Source organism: Apodemus sylvaticus, chromosome 2 (genome assembly GCF_947179515.1).
Source record: "Apodemus sylvaticus chromosome 2, mApoSyl1.1, whole genome shotgun sequence".
Lineage (NCBI taxonomy): Eukaryota > Metazoa > Chordata > Mammalia > Rodentia > Muridae > Apodemus > Apodemus sylvaticus.
In genome coordinates, this window is record NC_067473.1 from 78,799,526 (window position 1) to 78,819,986 (window position 20,461).

At 42.7% G+C, this 20,461-nt stretch overlaps 1 non-coding gene and 1 pseudogene across 1 annotated transcript; one reads left to right on the forward strand and one right to left on the reverse strand.

Moving 5' to 3' along the window:
- Positions 1 to 1,228: 1,228 nt before the first annotated feature.
- LOC127679609 (small nucleolar RNA SNORA40) lies at positions 1,229 to 1,348 on the reverse strand. The gene has a single exon (XR_007976872.1). It is a non-coding gene; the product is annotated as a small nucleolar RNA SNORA40 (small nucleolar RNA).
- Positions 1,349 to 15,563: 14,215 nt separating this feature from the next.
- Positions 15,564 to 16,337, forward strand: LOC127677926 (60S ribosomal protein L7a-like; annotated as a pseudogene).
- The last annotated feature ends 4,124 nt before the right edge of the window (positions 16,338 to 20,461 follow it).

The window sequence follows — 20,461 nt, forward strand, 5'->3', positions numbered from 1 at the left end:
ATGTAACACACAGTTGTGTTACCACTTGTCAGAGGGAACCTCTGTGACTTTCAACAGTCCTTGATTTCACAAAGAGGCACAGGTCAGCACATGACCAGCCACAGCCGCACCCTACTGCAATCAGTGTGAACTCCATGCCTCTTTCCTTCTTCACTGCTTAAAGAGAGACTCCTGGGTAAAGGAAAATTTCTTTGTTGTTGTTGTTGTTGCTGTTGCTGCTGCTGCTGCTGCTCTATTCTAACTATAAGGCAGTGGCTCACAGCCTGGACAGGTTCACGGCCCAAAAGTGTCCTTGTTCAGATGATGACTTACATGGCTGCCCTAATGTAAGGTAGACCACTGTGAAGAACGAGGCATCAGGGCCCCTGGGACTGTGACCACTATGATGTGGACAGTGACTGCCATGCTGAAATGCTTTTTAACCTTACTTCATTTGCCTTCAAATTTTAAATAAATAAAAACATCACACAGCAAAGTTAACCAGACTCAAAGACTGTACAACTCAATGCAAGTCGTCCATCTATGAGCTACCCCATGCTTCTATCTCGGTTCATGTGATGACTGCAAATGCTACTGTATGCCCTGCTTGCCTCTAGCTTTACCTGGGTTTGGGGTCCTCTGAAGCCCAAACCCCATGTAAAGTGAGAACTAGCACATAGCTCTATAAAATGTTTGCATCTGAAACAGACTGTTCCTTTGGAAATAAGTGTTACAATTGAAAGTTAAAGCCATAAGGCTCTGAAAATGAAAGTCATGAAAACTTCATTGGTGATCTACTACATATTATAGTGAAACACCCACTTCAGTGATTACCAGAACTCAGCCAAGATGAGTCATAATAGGGTAGGGGTAAGGGTGTCAATCTTCAGCTGACACAGCAGTTCTTGGCCTTCCTAATGCTGGGATCTTTTAATTTAGGTTTTCCTGTTGTGGTGATTCCCAACCATAAAAAAAAAAAACTAGTTATTTTCCTTACTGTTTCATAACTGTAATTTAGCTACTGTTGTGAATTCCAATATAAACATCTGATATTTCCAATGGTCTTAGGTGACCCCTGTGAAAAGATCATTCAGCCCCAAAGGGGTCCTGACCCACAGGTTGAGAACCACTGATCCAGCACATGAAGCTAGGAATACTTATCAAACACATCAGAGATTTCTCAGCTCATGCATTTAAATGAGCAACTCTTGGAAACACCTCATTATCGGGAGCATCTTCATGAGTGTCCTGTTCTTTGTCTTACATGTATCGAAACTCAAACGCTTTCAGAGTTGCAAAAGAAGTTTTGTCTTTGCACCTGTCTTCCATGCCTTTGTCCAAAAGCTTATCACAAACATATACAAATGCTACTTAAAACAGCCTTATCACCTCTCAAAATAGCAGTAAGTGGGGTATTATAAAGCAAAAATACTGATGATGAAAAGCTTGCCTTCTGACACTGTTCTACGTGGCTTGAGACAGAGGAACACATTTTTTGTCTATTTACCTAAAGTCTATTTTCTGCGGCCACATACTCTCTAACAGGCTTCTAAGCTGGCCACAAGTGACTTTTGACCTCGTAATATTCAGGGCCAAATATAATCCCCGTCTACTGAACGGGAGATGGACCACATGACAGCGGGTGATGGCAGCGGTGATAGGGGCATGCTGTGACCAGCTAAAAGATTATGATTCTCATTTTGGTAGCAGACCAATATTTATTGGCTTCCTGATGCAAAGCAAACTTCAGAGAAGTCTCTGGTTGGTATCACTAAGGAGCCCAAAGCCTCCATCTAACTAACTACGAGGATGTGAATTTTGACACCAAGTACATGAATAAGCTTAGAATCGTACCCTTCCCCATTTGAGCCTCTATGGATGTCTTGATTCTCGTTAATACTGACCACAACCTGAGGAGAAGACCTGCCCTAGGTTCCTGACCCATAGAAGCTGATGGAGTGTGTGTGTGAACGTTTAGGCTGTGCCAGTCAGGAGTCACTGTGGCATGTGTAGGTACCTACTGAGTCCTAGGTGACACTGGGAAAATGGCCTAATTCTTTTGAGTCTGCCTTGAACACAGTTGGATCAGTAACTCTGTGTGACCAAAATAAACACAAAACAAAGAGGTTTGGAGAGACGACATCCAAAATTCTACCTAACAAAAAGGACTTGGCAAGTTTTGCTAAGAACGTGACAGCTCTTGGACTGGAAAGATGGCTCAGTCCTTGCTGTGTGAGGTCCCCAGAATGTGAGTGAGTGTGAGAGGTGGCCTCAAATAATTCCATTCTGAAAGGGCAGAGACTGGGAATCCCCAGAGAATGCTGGCAGCAAGGCTCTGAGCTCAGGGTTTGATTAAGGGGCCCTGTTCAGGGACTAAGATAGAAGGTAGAGGATGAATCCCAGTATCAACAGCAGCAGTCCTCCACATGTACACATACTCACACACATGAGTACACACATTACATGTGCACACACACTGGTACACATGAATGCGTACACACACAAATGGAAAAGAAAAGAAAAAGAAAGCAAGTAATAGCTCTCAGGGACAGATCTTAAGTGCAGGTTTAGTCCTTTTCCTTTCTCCTTATCCTCTTTCCCTTCTCGAGGGTATATTCACGACTCTGTCTTAAATTCTGACTTACTTTTAAAAATGAAACACAGAAAGTCCACCTCAGCACTGAGGTTGCTTGTTCTGAAGCAATTCTCTTCATCCATTCTTGTTTTAAGCATAGCCTGATCTGTAGGTGTCTCCGCAGACCCGAATGTGCATTTTATGACCACGGCTCACCTGGCTTCTGTGGAACACCTGGCTTTCATCACAAGGCAAGGCGCATGTGGCCCAACCCGGCTGCATTTCCTGTTGCTTCCTGTGTGGAGGTCATAAAGCTGCAGGTCGCTTCCAGGAGCCTCTCTGTGCTAAGACACTGTGGCTCATATGCTCTTGCCTTGCTTTTTGAAGGATCAGACCTTGCTTCCCTATGGACAGAGCATGGAATTTTAGACAGTAAACAATGTCTTTGAGGCTAAAATCCTAAGCATTGTGAACTCCAAAAGGTGATGTTCTCAAGTTTTTAACCCACACTACATTTAACCTCCAAAGCAGGGGATGGAGAAATGGCCCAGAGCTTCAGAGCACTTGCTGCTCTTATAAAAAGAGCAGAGCTTGTTTTCCAACACCTACGCTGGGTGACTCACAACTTCCTGCCAATGCAGCTCCCAGGGATCTGATACCCTTTCCTGGCCTCTGTGGGCACTTGCACGCATGTGCACTTACACACAGAGCCATGCATAGCTGTGGAATTGGTCTGAGAGAGATACAATATTCTGGAGACACACTTGTGTCTCTCAATCTATCAGACTGTTGAAATAGTGACTCCCACCCTTGAGACCTCAGAAATAGAAATTCTCCAAATAATTTTATGCTCAGAGAAAGAAAGGGAGGGAACTGTCTCTCACTCAGAAAGAGATTTCACAGCTTGTCAGATCACCTTACAAGATGAAACTAAGACCCAGATAATGATAAATGGTTAGTGGGACCACTGCATGCTTCCAACTGCTTAGATGTGCATAGCCTTGGCTTCTGTTTAAACTTTGATCTTATTCCAGGACCCTAAAGTCTCGGGAGGGTTGCTGGTTAGCTTTGTCCCTTCGTGATGTGACCACATCAAACAGATCTTCTACTGATACTCTCAACTTTTAACTTGGCTCATTTAATTGCTTTACTAAGGACGAAAGGCTGGACTCAAGTTGGGACATGGGCTGTGACTCCCCAAGTTTGATAATATGGACGTAACTTAAAATAAACATTTAAAACAAACTTTTGCTTTACCGTTTTATTGTACATACAGGATTCACTCATACAGTCAAAGAAGCATGCTTCTATCCTGCGGCTCACTCTGTTGCTTTTGTATCCATGACAGCCTCCCAACCATTAGTTCCAAATAGTTAGCTAGAAGGAGACAATCTCGTTTAGCAGAACAGGTAAAATATCTGACTTTTTGGCTTTCTGTGATGGTTCATTGACCTGTAAGCTTGTTCTTATGACAGACAGTACTGCCAAGGAGACTATTATGGGTTAAATAAACAAATAGAAAGGCAGCATTGAAGGTTATCCATTCTTAAACAGAATGTAGGAAAAATATTTAAGTATATATATATTAAATATTAAAAATATTTAAGTATATAAATATTTAAGTACATATATGTATATATTAGTATATATATTTAAGTATATATATATACATACACACACACACACACACACACACACACACACACACACACGGTGCAGGGGGAAGGTGGAGAACATTAAACCCGATTTTATAGCTCCATCCATGTCTCTTTTTTATTACTTAGCATTTCAGAGATTTTAATAGTTCACCCAGGCCTAGAAAGACAAATGTCACATGTTCTCATTTATATGTAGAATTTATTAGTACCAATTCTTTAGATTTGCATGTTTTAACATAAAGTACCTACAGAATACAGAAAACTATAAAGGGCCCTTTGGTGGGGAGGGAGATGATCTTAAGTGAGGTAATATGAAGGGGGAAGCAATAATGGGGATCAAGGGTTTAGTGAGGAGAAAGGTGGGTGTGAGGAGGGATGGACAAGAGATAACAGTAAGGAAGTCTGAAAAGCCCACGTGGAAATTACTATTCTAAAACATCCTAAATGTCTGCATCTCCATATACATTGTGCTCATACAGAGTTTAACTGGAACTCTCATACATAGGAATAATGGTTGTCCCAGAAGCCACAGGTCCCTGATGAAGAGGTAATGCCAGGTGTGGGATACCTCCCTTCTAGTTGTTAGTCAGGGGTGTCCAAAGTTTGTCCCCTGAGCAGTGCAAGATATTGGCATTTCTCCTGGTTGCCCACCAAAAATTAATGGTAAGAGATTATTGCTGAAGGGACCACACACATTTTGGTCACAGGACATGGAGAAATCAAGTTGAAACTAACTTGAAAGCTTTCTCCCTAATGGCTAGCTTTCGTATTCGTAGCTAGAACTGGAAGGCGCCATGTGGGATCCTGTGGTAGGATGCATCACCGAGAGTGGCAAACTGTAGTAATGACTGTCTTAACAGGATAAGTGAAATCCAAGGGTGAAGTTGTGGCACAGATGCTATGTGGGTCACCAACCACTTTCCTATTGGATTTAAGGCTTACTCCATAGGAAGAAATGCCTGCCTAGCTCTATAAATATGGCCATGAGCTCAAAGGCCTCAGGGGCAAGTGTACTAGTATTATTTTGCTAAAAGGAGATAGTTTCACACTGCTCTCAAATTCATACATAGGCAATAACCACAGATTAGTGCCGCTCCCAGACCTCATTAGGGAAGTTTCTTTATGCAGCAGATGGTTAATACAGAAATTCACAACTGGTCAAGGTTTAGAGAATAAGTATCAGTGGAGTGCTCAGTCACAGACAGCCATATATACCAAACACTCTTCCTAAGGTTTAGGGACCATCATGGTGGAGGGATGGAAAAATTATCCTAGCCAGAAATCTGGAAACACCAAAGCAAAGCAATGTCTTCTGGATGTGACCGCTCCTGAGCTCCTGCGGTTTAAGATCAGGTCTGTCAGCATTCCCACCCAGAGTGGGGAGGGGCTAACGAGGCCCCGCCCCCAGTCAAAGAGCAATTAAAAACTGATGGCTTCTGGGAAGACAGTTTGTGACCCCCATGCTGGCCAACCACAGTGCAGTGGGTGACCCCACATTCATGAGTATATGGGCAGCACAAACTGGTGAGCTATTAAAACAGTAAATAAAGACACTAGGCCAGCTGGGAGAGGTTGGGGAGTTGAGGGGGATCCAGCCAGAGCTGGGCTGAGGAGTGTGGGGGATGGGTGAATAGGATCATAATATAATTGTATACATGTATACTTAATAAAAATAGTGCACTTTTTAAGCTTCCTTTAAGTCTCCCTGCAGGGTCCTTCAAGGTATGGTTAATATGTTAGTCAGCTGGAGCAGGAGCTTGAGCAGTGGTTAATGGTGGCAGAAGAAACGTCCTTGGCACTGGTGAGAAGAAGCCAAGTGTCTCCTGTTGGTGATAAAGGCACTGCACTACCACACCAGAGGTCACTGGGTGCAACTCAAAAGGAGGAAATCGCTGGGGTGAGTCTGTGTGTGTGTCTGCGTGTGTGTCTGTGTGTGTGTCTGTCTGTGTGTTTGCCTCTCTGTGTGTGTCTGTCTGTCTCTCTGTGTGTGTGTGTGTGTGTCTGTGTGTCTGTGTGTGTGTCTGTCTCTGTGTGTGTGTGTGTGTCTGTATGTGTGTGTTGGGCTGACCTGTTGACACTGGAAGCTCTGCTTTCTACTGCTTAACTTTGTGTCCACTCTGGTTTAAGGTGAAAATTAAACAAATTCTATGTGGCATTTAACACGAGTAGAAGGAGTCTCAAAGATGAGCTCAACTGAATTACCTCAGGAGTCGGGAAATGGCTTCCGAGGTCAGAGGAACAGAGGCTACTAAGGAAGTGAAGGAATGAACTCAGCGCCCTGTCCTGACCGACAGCTCCTGGGGCTGGAATGAGATGCTGTACATTGAATGCACTGGCATGTCCTGGGCAGAAGGCAGCGTCCCAGTGCACTCCTCTTACAGTCTTTCTGCCTCCTCTTCTACAGACTCGTGTATGTGTGTGTATGTGTATGTGTGTGTGTTTATGTATATATGTGTATATGCATATGTATATGTGTGTATGTATGTGTATATATGTATGTGTGTATGTGGGTATATATGTGTGTGTGTTTGTGTTTTGTGTATATGTATGTGTGTATGTGTGCACATGTATATATGTGTGTGAACATGTATGTATATGTGTGATCATGTATGTGCATGTGTGCATGTATGTCTGGGGGGGTAATGAAATGTTCCATATAAATCTGAGCATTCAAGCTCTAACTCTCAGCACTCTATTTATGTGTCTCTACATCGGTTCCCATGCACTGGAAAAAAAAGCCCTGACCAAGGTTGAGAGCAGCTCAGGTCTATGTCTATGAGTATAAGTAAGATATTTAGAAGGCATTTTGATCCCAAAAAGACCTGCACGAGATCAAGCCAGCCAAGGCTCCAGCATAGGTGGATGCAGGTGCTTTCTAGGCCCCGCCCCTCACTGAGGAGCTGAGGCAGCTGACAGCTGCCTGGGAAGGGAGGGAGAGTCATCCTTTCCTGAGGGCATCCCCACTGGTAGGATTCCCGTGCTCCAGGATGTTGTCCTACACCCATGCACATACAGGCAGCACTAACTTAACTTTGTAGGTTAAAACAAACAAACAAACAAAAAAGACCTGAAGTTGACATGCTGAGGGGATCCGGGTGATTGGAGGTGGGAAAGGGGATAGAGATCATACTTTATTTTGTACATGTATGAAATTCTCAGAATAAAGGAAATTATAATTTAAAAAGAATATGGTGTAAAGAAACTGGTTAGAAAGATATGGTACTCCCTCCCGGTGGTGGAAGGATTGTGGAACCTCTGGCTATTGATGGGTTAGGAGGAGACCTTCTTCAGGACCTTGCAAAACACATGAAAATCCACAGCATCAAAACCCAAGGCTCACCGTCACTTCATTACTGTTCTTAGGGAAGGGTTTCCATCAACTTGTAAAGATCATGGAGCTGAGCTCAGGACAAGAGATGTGAAAGCCCAGAGGGCTTGCCAGCACCATAAAACAAATCTGCCATCAAATCAGATCAAATGGTGAGCTTTCTTGTTCCTGTGGTCGCCTGCCTCGCGGACTATAGGATTGTCATCGTGGAGAGTCACCTTTGCTGGTGTCCAGCGATATGCTGCTTTGCCACAGGTTCAGTTGCAGCATGGCCAACTGGCCTCCAAAGCCATAAGCCAACAGAAGCCGTTTTACTTTGCTCCTCGTTTAAGAATACTAACACAGGAGCCCCACTCTTCTGATTTCACTTAACATTAATAACCTAACAACAACTGCACCTGATACCAGCAACATATGAATTTAGAGATTAAGTTTTCTACACATAAGATGTTGGGACTATATGAAAAACAGCAGCAGCAGCAGCAGCAGCAGCAACAGAATTCATCTTGAGCTGATCTTAGAAGAACATTGCAGAACGAGGAATGGTTCTCACTAGGCAGAGATGCCACATGCTTAGTCCAGCCACCACAATACACAGCAACAGAGTGACTAGAAAGACACTGATTGAAGTGTTTAAGCCTAATAAGCTTAATTGGAATTACTTTGGTTTTTACTGAACTATTAGAAACTTAGTAACTGTATTGGAAAATTATTTGGCAATACTATGTCTGAACATCTGTGCATCTAACTATCCAGCAAATTGAATTTAGTTTTACACCCAACCAAAATGTATATGTATGTGTATGTGCATGTATATGTAGTATATGTATATGTATATGTATATGTATATGTATATGTATATGTATATGTATATGTATATGTATATGAAAACTCGGTAAGGAGTGGTCAGAGTGCTCATATGAGGCTCAAACTGTAAACAATCAGATGTCCATTCATCATAAATATCGATGTGCTGTAGAGAGCAAGTGAAGTCTTGAGCAGGTGAAACTTGGAGAGCCTGTGTATTGTTCGACATGAGCTGACTATGCCAAGAACCAAGGAACTGGGCCCATGGGAATTTGGCAAGGCCTTTCCCCACATGGGTCAGACTTGGAATTGGCAAAGCTTTCTTTCTTTGGTCCAAGTATGAGCGTTTAGTAATGACTGATCAGTATGTGCAAAAGCTAGCAACTGCAGCTCCCTCCTCCCGGATGTTTCAACCTAAGACTGCTCACCCACAGAAGCCTACTGAGACTAGCTAACATGCTGAAGTTCTCAGTCACAGCAGCAACTGGTGAGGTTCTATCAGATTATGCACAGCCCACCTGACCCCTGCGTTGTCTATATCTGTGTCTACATCTATCCTTTCTCCATTCCTTTACAGCTCCAGTCAGGTTTCTGGATCTAAGCTGTGCAAGCCATGGCAGTATACAGTGGTACATTTGATGAAATGAGTTTTCATTCAGAAGGAAGATGGTGTGCTATTTCTACACAGAAGCACATACATAGCTATTGTAGGCACAAGTTATGAAAAAAGTCTAACCAAAGCAGGGCAAGCCCAGCGACTTCATTTATTAGATGCAATAACTGAGCTGTGAGGTTAGAAGTTGACTTGGTTTCTCTTTAGAGCACAGTTTTGATGAGAAAGGAGCTTGGGAACCCTTTTCAGTGTTGGTGATTTTTCGATTTCTGGACCCAGGATCTAGCTACCTAGTTTCACTTTTGTTTCTATATGTATATTATACTTCTCGCCAGTGCTTTTCAATTTAAAATAATTATTCCCTGGGAACCTGCAGGCTACTCCAACCAGGAAAGCATGTAGGCTAACTGCAGATCTTCCTCTACCTCAGCAGTCTCCAAAACCAATCACCCATTCTTATCCCCAGCTCTGTAGCAAACCACCAGCTGCGACCTCCCTTTCTTACAGCCCATCTCCAGTGGATAACACAAATCTTTCCCTTCTATCTTCCTTCCCCTCCACTCAGTCCCCAACTCTATCAGGCATTCCCTAGCAACCTTCAGGCTCCCCTAGCTGGGAAGCAGATGGGCTAACCAAAGATCTTCCTTTCTCCCTCCATGTCTCCAAGCCTAATCCCCCAGTTCATCCCCAGCTCTGTAGCAGGTTACTCACTGTGGCCTCTCATCACTCTATGCCCCTAGTCCCAGGAAACTAAGGAGATCCTGGTGAAACAATCTGCTTTTCTCCCTCCTGTGGACCCCATCAATCTCCTTCTAGCTCATCCCCCATTTCTAAGTGTCAGCTCCCAAAACATAGAAACACATTTTACTTGAAACACTCAGTAGTCATACCCATCAGGATGTCAAAAGACTTTCTTACCTGGCAACACTCAGTCACCCACTCTTTTAGGAACCTGAGAGTTTAACAGAAACCAAGGAATAAAACACCTACACAGCAAAGACAAGACCAGGTATCAGCACCTAGAATTACAATCCTCCCAATCCCAGATGCCTAGATGCTAGCACCTGTGGGCCCTGGGTATTGCAACACAATTGAAGCACAAGAAAAAGACCTTAAAATAACTTTTGTGACTATGATAGATATCTTTAAAAAGAAAATTAGTAAATCTCTTAAAGAAATCTATGAAAGTACAAACAGTATAAAGAAATGAACAAAAAGTTCATGATCTGAAAATGGAAATAGAATCATAAAGAAATTCCAAACTGACAGAAATCTGGAAATGAAAAATTTAAGAACTCACACAGGAATCTCAGAGGCAAGCCTCACTAACCAGAATATAAGAAATGAAATAGATAATTTCATGCATTGTAGATAAGATTGAAGAAATGGATACCCTGGTCAAAGAAAATGTTGCCTCAAAATTTTATGATACAAAACATTCATAAAATCTGGACCACTATGCAAAGACCAAACCTATGAATATCAGGAATAGAGGGAAAAGAAGAAACCCAGGTCAAAGATGCTGAAAATATTTTCAACAAAATCATAAGGAAAAATTTCATATCCTAAAGAAGGAAATGCCTATCAAAGTACAAGAAAGATACAGAACACCAGAGATTAGACCATAAAGGAAAGTCCCTTCAGCACACAATAAGCATAACACTAAATCTACAGAACAAGAAAAAATACTATAGTCTGAAAGGGGGGAAGACCAGGTATCATATAAAGACAGAACTCTTAGAGCAACACTGGAATTCTCAGTGGAGCCTCTAAAAGCCAAAATGACAGAGACAGGTACTCTACAGACTCTAAGAAACCACAGATGCCAGTCCAGACTATTATACCTAGCAAAACTTTCAATCACAATAGATAGAGAAAATAAGACATTTCATGATAGAATCAATTAAGCTATTTTGATCTACAAACCCAGTGCTATAGAAGGCACTGGAATAGCGACTTTCAACTTTCTTAATGCTGTGACCCTTTAATGCAGTTCATGTTGTGGTGATCCCAAATCATAGACTTACTTTTTGGCTACTTCATAACTGTAATCTTGCTACTGTTATGAATCATAATGTAAATATTTGTGCTTTCCAATGGTCTTTTGGGGGTTGTGACCCACAGGATGAGACCTGTAGGGAGTAAAACTAGAGGTTAACCACATGCAAGAAAGCACAAAGGATAAATAATCCCACATCTACAAATCAAAAGAGAATAAACACACACACACACACACACACACACACACACACACACACACTGAAATAACAGGAATCAACAAACACTGCTCATTAATATCCCTCAACATCAATGGTCTCAATTCCCCTATAAAATTACAGAGCAACAGAGTGAATGAGAAAACAGTATACAAGCTTCTGCTTCATCCAATAAATACATCTTGCCATCAAAGACAGATATCACCTTGATTAAGAGGATGGAAAAAAATATTTCAAGCATATGAACCTAAGAAGCAAACTGGTATATCCATTTTAATATCTAACAAAATAGATGTCAACCTAAAATTAATCAGAAGAGATTGAAAAGAATACCACACACTCATCAAAGAAAAATTCCACCAAAAGGACATTGCAATTTTTAATATCTGTGCACCAAGCATAAGGCCATCCAAGTTCATAATGTAAGCACTACTAAAGCTAAAATCACATATTGACCCTCACACACTGATAACGGGAGACTTCAACACTCCACTCTCACCAATAGACAGGTCAACGAGACAAAAGCTAATATTCGAGCTAATTGACATTATAAACTAAATAGATCTAACAAATATCTACCCAAACACAAAAGAATATAACTTCTTAGCATCTCATGTAACTTTCTCCAAAAGTGACCACATACAGGAACACAAAGCAAGACTCAACAGATAAGAGAAAATTGAAATAACATCTGCATCCTGTCAGACCACAACAGATCAAAGGTGGATATCAATAACAACAGAAATGACAGAAAGCTTACAAATGTAGGGAAGTTAAACAACTCACTATTGAATGAGAAATGGGTTAAGACAGAAATTAAGAAAAAAAGTAGAACTATCTAATTCAATGAGAATGCATACGCAACTTACCCAAGCTGATGGGTCACAATGTAGTTCTAAGAGCAAGTTCATAGCACTAAGTACCAATGCTAATATATATATATACATACATATATATATATATACACACACACACACATATATATATATGGGGAAATCTCATATTAGTAACTTAATGGCACACACACGGGGTGGGGGGCAGGAAGGGGAAGGGGGAGAGAGATGGGAAGAGAGAGAAAAGAGAGAGAGATCACACCCAAAAGGAGTCGATCGCAAGAAATAACAAAACTCATACCTGAAATCATAAGACAGAAACAAAAAACAATACACAGAATCAACGAAACAAATGCTCGGTTCTTTGAGAAAACCAGTAAGATTGAAAAACTCTATTCAGATTAACTAAAAGGGGGAGAAAGAAAACCCAAATTAACAAAGTCAGAAGTGAAAGGGGACACATAACAGACACACAGGACATCCAGAGAAACACTTTTAAAATACTGGATTCCACAAAACTGAAAAATCTACAGGAAATGGATAAATATCTCAATACATACCACTTACCAAAATAAAGTCAAGATCAGATGAGCAATTTAAACAGACCTATAACACTTCATAAAATAGAAGTGGTAACTAAAACTCCCAAGCAAACAAAGTCCAGAGCCAGATGGATTTAGCACAGGGTTCTGCCAGACCTTCAAAGAAACATTAATGCCAATACTCTTCTAATTATTCCACAAAATATAAACAGGGGCATTTCCCAAATCCTTTTACAAGGTCACAGTTACCATAATACAAAAACTACATAAAGATCTGATGAAGAAAGAGAATTACAGACAAATTTCCCTTATGAACATAGAGGTGAAAATTCTCAATAAAATAGTTACAAACTGAATCCAAGAACACAGCAAAAAGATCGCTCACCATGGTTGAGTAGGATTCATCCTGGAGATGCAGGCATGGTTCAGCAGGCTATCCAACAAAGCATAATTTACAGATTCAATGTAACCCCAATAGGAATTTCTGCAAAATTACATAAAATTTCACAAATCTTAAAAGAACAAATTTCAGCTTTATAGGGAACCACAAAAACCCAGTATATCTAAATCAATCCTGAACAATTAAAGGGACTGCTGGAGGCATCGATGTTCCAGATTTCAAGATGTACTACAGAGATAAAGAAAACAAACAAAATCAAGCAAAGCAAAATGAAACAAAAACCCAGTATGGTATTGGCATAAAATCAGACATATTGGTCAATGGAACCAAATGAAGACCCACACATAAATCCACACGTCTATGGACTCCTGACTTTTGATAAAAAAAAAAAAAAGATCAGAAACACATACTAGAAATAAAAGACAGCATTCTTAACAAATGGTTCTAGTCAAACTGCATGATTACATGTAGAAGATTGCAAATAGATTCACATCTATCAGCTGCACAAGACTCAACTCCAGGTACACTAATGACCTCAGCAGAACATGAGACACACTGAACCTGATAGAAGAGTGGGGAATAGCCTTGCATGCATTGGCACAGGAGTCTTCTTGAACAAAACACCATTAGTGCAGGGCACTAAGATAAAAAATTAAAAATGGAAGCTTAGGAAACTGAGAAGCTTCTTAACGGCAAAGGACACCATCATTCTGACAGAGTCTCAGCCTATAGAATGAAAAGAAGATTCTTTTACCGGCTACATGGCTGATAAAGGACTAATATCCAAAATATGTAATTAAAAAACAAAAACTTAGATATCAAGAAAACAAATAACCCAATTTTAAAAAGGCTTAAAGATCTGAACTGAATTCTCAAAAGAGGAAATTGAAGTAAAGACTTAAAGAAATATTCAATATCCTTAGTCATCAGGAAATACAAATCAAGAGTACTTTGGGATTTCATCTTATGCCACTCAGAGGTGACCAAGATCAATAAGACAAGTGACAACTCACGCTGATGAGGGAGTGCAAACTTGTCAGCCATGTTGGAAATCAGTGGCAGTTTTTCAGGAAGATGGGAATCAATCTATCTTAAGACCCAGCTATGCCACTCTTGAGCACACACCCAAAGGATGCTTCATCCTACCAGAGCCACTTTCTCAACCATGTTCATTGCTGCTCTATTTATAATAGACAGAAACTGAAAATAACCTAGATATTCCTCAACAGAAGACTGGATAAAGAAAATGTGGTACATTAGCAAAATGGAGTATTACTCGGCTGTTAAAAACAATGACATCATGACATTTGCAGGCAAATGTATGGGACTAGAAGAAATCATCCCAAGTGAGGTAATCCAGACCCAGAAAGACAAATATGGCATGTATTCACTTATATGTAGGTATTAGCTCTTAAGTCAGTGATTACCAAGCTGCAATACATACACCCACAGAGGTTTGGTACAGACCAGGGAGGACAGATCCCATTAGAAAAGAGAAATAGAATAGATAGTTAGGGATGAGTTTGGGGCTAGAATAGGAGGACCAAGTGGGGAGGTGGAGAGAAGATGGGGACAAGGAAGGAACAACAGGGAGAGACAGCTAAAATTAAGGGTCATCTGGGGAGCACTATGGAAACTAATACAATAGAAGCTTCCTAAGATATATACATCTATGAAGGCGATCTAAATGAAATCACTAAATAATGAGAGCACATAAGAGAGCCAACTGACCACCTCTGAAGACAAAATGAAGTTTCCAGTACCAAGATTAGGCTACATCGAATTGAATTATCCCAAGGGGCCTCAGCGGGAATCCCTAAACAAGCCAGGCTGTTGATGAGTCAGAAGGTTGCTCTCCACAAACGGACAGCCTCTTACTGAAGACAATGGCTACACAACTCATTAAACATGGAGAACATGGAGCTGGTGATACCCAGAGCCTTCACCCCTACCTTCTAGTTTTTTTGAGTTAGGAAGGTACTCTGTAGGCTACCAAAGGAGAAGTGAAGCACCAACCCATCCACAAAAGCTTTGATCTACAGTGGTGTCCTGCCTGCAAGATGTGCTAGGGCAGTCCTGGTACAAAGCTTGTGGGAGTAACCAACCAAGGTCTGATTTGACTTGAGGCCCAGTCCAGAAGCTAGAACCCAGACCCAATACTGCTTGGGTGACAAAAATCTGAGACTGCTTAGCTCAGGGACGTAGGGGAAAAAACTAAGTGTAAGCAATGCTTGCTAGGAAATGTATCATGAAATTAGTAAAGGTGGCAACCACAGTATCAGGAAGGACAATTTCATGGCATGCAGTACTGTGAAAATCAAAGAGAGCTTCTTTATATCGATAAAAGGCTAGTATACCATGAAGGTCATCAGCTGACCCATGCCTCCGGAAAGCTATCATCAAATTACCTTGAATAAAATATTTGAAAGACAAAATGCTTACCATGTAGGGTAGATATTGAACACATGTCACATAAATGTACCATTATAGACACAGATGCAATGGCCTCTGGTGTGGAGGCAGAGCCCATGAAAGCTTAGATAAACACTTCTTTAAGAAAAAATGTCTGTCTCCTCCAGCTAAGCAAATGCCCAAAGGAAAAAAGGACAAGAATGGCCCCCACCATTGTGAAGAAACAGGAGGCCAAAAGGGTGGTCAATCCTTTGTTTGAGAAAAGGCTCAAGAACTTCAGCACTGGGCAGGACATCCAGCCCAAAGGAGATCTAACACACTTCTTCAAGTGGCCCAGCTACATCAGGCTGCAGCGGCAGAGCCATCCTCTATAAGCGGCTCAAAGTCCCTCCTGCCATTAACCAGTTCACCCAGGCCCTGGACAGGCAAACAGCTACCCAGCTGCTTAAGCTTGTCCACAGATACAGGCCAGAGACAAAGCAGGAGAAGAAGCAAAGGCTACTGGCCTGTGTTGAGAAGAAAGCTGCTGGCAGAGGGGACATCCTAACTAAGAGACCACCTGTTCTCGGAGCAGGAGTCAACACAGTCACCACCTCGGTAGGGAACAAGAAGGCTCAGCTGGTGGCGATTGCCCATGATGTAGTCCCCATTGAGCTGGTGGTGTTCCGGCCTGCCCTGTGTAGAAACAAGGGGGGTGTCCTACTGCATCATCAAGGGAAAGGCCAGGCCAGGGCGCCTGCTCCACAGGAAGACATGCACCACTGATGCCTTCACACCGGTTAACAAGGGTGTTAACCTTGTTAAGACAAGAGTGCTCTCTGGCTAAGCTGGCGGAAGCTATTAGCAATTATAATGACAGATATGATGAGATCCGCCACCACTGGGGAGGCAATGTCCTGGGTCCTAAGTCTGTGGCTCGCATTGCCAAGATGGAAAAGGCAAAGGCTAAAGAAGTCGCCACTAACCTAGGTTAAATGTACACTGAGTTTTCTGTACAGAAATAGAATTACAAAATTATCTTGAAAAAGAAAAATTGCATGACTGCTACCTTTGCCAGAAGTCCCGTAGCCTAATGCAGCGCTGCCCCTTGTAAGAGTCACCAGTGGCTTTAATGGAAGATGGAGTTTGTGGACCCTTTTCAGAGATCTCTCCTTACTGCATATGATACATTGAGGATAGCAGAAGACATATTGAAGGTATAGGTGTCTCAGTGAGTCAAAGAGGGATGAGATGGTTCTGGGGTTGTGGCAGTGCTGACTCCTGACAAGGCTGTCCCTTATCTTGGTCCATGTATTTGTGTGTACGTACAAGTCTTGCTGGACTGCGGTGTTCTGCTCATGCCCAACATCCCCAGCCGGGGCCGTATTCCTACGGAAATTCTCTGGTCTCTGAGCCTCAGCTTCCCACTGCCCCCACCCGCCACCACCTAGCGTTAGACTCTTCCCGGGTCCATCACCCCCTCCCTTCCCATGTGTAGAAAAACTGGGGAGACTCAGAGAACAGCAGTGTCTGTGTTTGTGTAGGCTCTTAGCCTAATTTTCTTGTGCTGTCTGGGAAAGGAAATCTGGAAGGTTCCACCTACACAAATTCACAACTTTGTTTATTTTCCTTTCAAGTCTCCTTCTGAGGCCAAGAGCTGGTGAGATGAATAGCCCATTTACTGCCCTGGGTTAGGACATCGAAGTCTGTCATTACGCAATGTGTTTTTATGTGTGAACTTGGGTGCTAAGTGAAAGTGCTCCCCGCGGGGTGGGGGTGTGGAGATGACACGAACAGCCACAGGGAATGAGCTGCCTGGTTGGAAGACCGACTTAAAAGGTGGCAAGGTCACAGCAGACTGTGCCCTGGATCTTCTCAACGGGCAAAGACTGCGGAAATAACAACAAAGATGGAGGAACTAACAACGTTGCGATGAAGGAAGGAGAGCCACGATGCCCTTGAAAAAGCAGACAATGCGTTGTGATGAAGTCCATACCCAAAATCAGTAAAGGAGGTTTATTTCATCTCACAGGGTCCAGGTTAAAGTTCTTCACTGAGGAAGTTCAGGCAGGAACCAAGGCAGAAGCCACGCAGGAACACTGCTCGCCAGTTTGCAACTCCTGGCTTGCTCTTCTTGCTTTCTTATACATCCCAGGACCACCTGTCCAGGGGTGGCACCGCGTGCATGGCACACACACACACACACACACACATACACACACGCATGCACGCACGCACGCGGGCACACACGCACGCATGCACACGCGCGCACGCGCGCGCGCACACACACAAACACACATGCACGCACATGCACATGCACACACATGCACTCACATGCGCACGCACGCGCACACACACACACACACACACTAGGTTGGGTCCTTCCACATCAATCATCAATTAAGAGAATGTCCCACAAACTTGCCTTCAGGCCAATGTGATGAAGGTGTTTTCTCAGTTTTGGCTCCTCCCCTAAATGACTCTAAGTTTATGCCAAGTTGACAAAAACTACGAGCACACTTGGGGGTCTCACCTGGTCAAAGACAGATTAGAATATACAGGGACCAGTCGAGGGGGTTATATGGTGTTGCCATGTGTAGTGATACCATTGTTACAAATGTGTATTATGGGGCCTGTCTGCCCAGGGGTCTCTCGGAGAGAACAAAATCTGAATTCCTATCATCTATAGGGGGAAGGGTCAGAGCTCTGTTATTAAACACACTGAGACAGGAAAGAGGCTGGGAGACCCAGTCATTGGAGCGCAGCATAAAAGAGAAGGGGAGAAGGTGGGCTGGGGTGGGCTGGGGTGGGCTGGGGTGGGCTGGGGTGGGCTGGGGCAGAGGTAGCTTCTCTAAGCAGGATAGCAACACTGATGAGGCTAAGGCTGTTAGGAGCCAGCTGCTAAGACCTTCCTTTACAGCGCCCGTTCCTTTCTGCCTGTCTTGCTCTTCGAGGGCCAAAGGAGCATCTCATGTTTAACCGATGTCAGCCAACCACGGTCCCTTTTCCCTTCATCTCAGTAACCTAGTAGCCATTGTCCTTAACAACCAATCCACTTGTGGCTTTTGGAACTCTGCATCTCCTGTAACTCACAGTTTCTCCTCTGTTTCGTTGTTGGTGAACTCCAAAGCAAATCCCTGATTCACGCTCGTCGAGTCGAGTTTTTATTAGAGCCCTGCATGAACTTGTCATGCTTGGTTCGTGCTTCAGCCTGTTCTCACCTGGCCTTATTGCTCTCGGCCATTTTCATTTTATGCAATTTCTTGTACTACGTGGAGCTCTAAGTGCTTGGACACAAAGGACTGTTGTTAATAAATGGTATCTGAGTGTCTTGTAATAAATGTGCCCTATCAAACACGGCTTGCCTTCCAGTATCAGCGTTGTCATGCACCGAAGGACTTCTATCAACAAGATCAACAACTGTAGAAATATGGAGATGGGAGCCTGAGGCTTCCAAGTTCTTGTTCTTGAAGTTGCTCAGCTCCTAGCAGGCAGCAGACTTGGTCTGTGTTCAAGCAAGCACCTCCAGTTCCCTGATTCAGGGAATTGTAAACTCTACCAAAACTTTCAAATGTGCTTTTTAGATGCCCAGGAGGGCTGTAATGTTGAAAGTAGTTTAAAGTCCTAAATCACAGAATACATTGTAGCATCTCCTAATCTATTTATCACACTCCTCAGGCAAGGTCAGTCTCCAAAAATATTTATCACAATCCCCAGTCATAAGTCACAGGATACATTGTAGCATCTCCGACCTGTTTATCACACTCCCCAAGTATTAATCACAGAATACAATGTAGCATCTCCTAGCCTGGTTATCCCCTCCTCAAATCCCAAACCACACAATACATTGTATCATCTCCTAACTTGCTTCTCACACCGGGTCCTTTCAGATGGGCGTTTGCTTGGCTTCCTTTCACACCTGTTTGTTTTCTTAAGTAAAGAGGAAAAGTGAATTTATGCTAGAAACGAATGGATGATAAATTCAAAAGAAAAGATGTCAATTCTCCTGACATCTTCATCTCTGTGATATTACCAGTCTGGCATCTACTCTTCTGGAATTTTCTGCATGCATGCACAAGAGTCTACTAAGCACACCACAAAGCGAAGCTTTCTGCTTTAAATGAACCACAGAGTATGTGCTGGTTATTTGCCCCAGTAGCCGCCCAGCTCACATTTTCAGTGTTTGTCCTTATTGTCTTAAGAGCAGAAAGCAGCCTGTGGCTTTGGGCTCCCTGCTCAGTACTGCTATTTTGGTGTGCCCGAGTTCCACGGTCCAAATCGAGTCCTGGCACACCAGGTGAGTGATCGAAATTTATTCACACCTTCCCGGACAGCAGTGGACTAATGAGACCAAGAATGATGTAACTTTCCTTGTGGTTTCAGGTATCAACAAGGCTATTTATGTTCACTTGTCAACTCTCAGAGACACAGAAAGGGCTTGGTTTTCGTTGTTGTTTTTATTTGTTTTTTCCCTTACCACATTAGATTTGGGTTAAATATGTAAACACCCCAATGGCCACTAGATGGCGACAACCACTCAGAGTGATCCGGTAGAGGCCCCCAGCACTGTGGACAACTGCGTGGCTCCTGACGAATGTGTGCAGGCTCCCTTGACTAGTATTATAAACAAACAAACAAACAAATAAATAAATAAATAAACAAGCAAGCAAGCAAATACAACATAAATTTCCAAAGAGATGTGAAGGAAAACACTTTAAATGGTTCTCCGAACAAAGAGAACACATCATCTCACAGTATAGTGAGGTGATAGATAAGCGATAGGTAGACAGAAAGACAAGTCGGCACATTTATCAAGTGACTGATTCAGGGTCAGGGCCTTGTCATGTTGTCCAGGAAGGCCTTGAATTCACAATGTCTCATCTCGCTCAAGCACGAACCAGGATTACAGGCTTGTGACCCCATGACCAGCTGTTACTTTTGTGGTTATTCACAGCCTATTTCTTTCTAAGATGAAAATGAAAAGACAGAGCCTCACCGTTCGCTGTGATGGTCTCCTGGTCCTTCCTCTGAAAGCAGCATTCCACCAAAGCGCCTCTGCTCAGAATTGATTTACTGCTTCCAGCACAGGCGGACAACCTAAGTCCAGTTTTTAAACTTA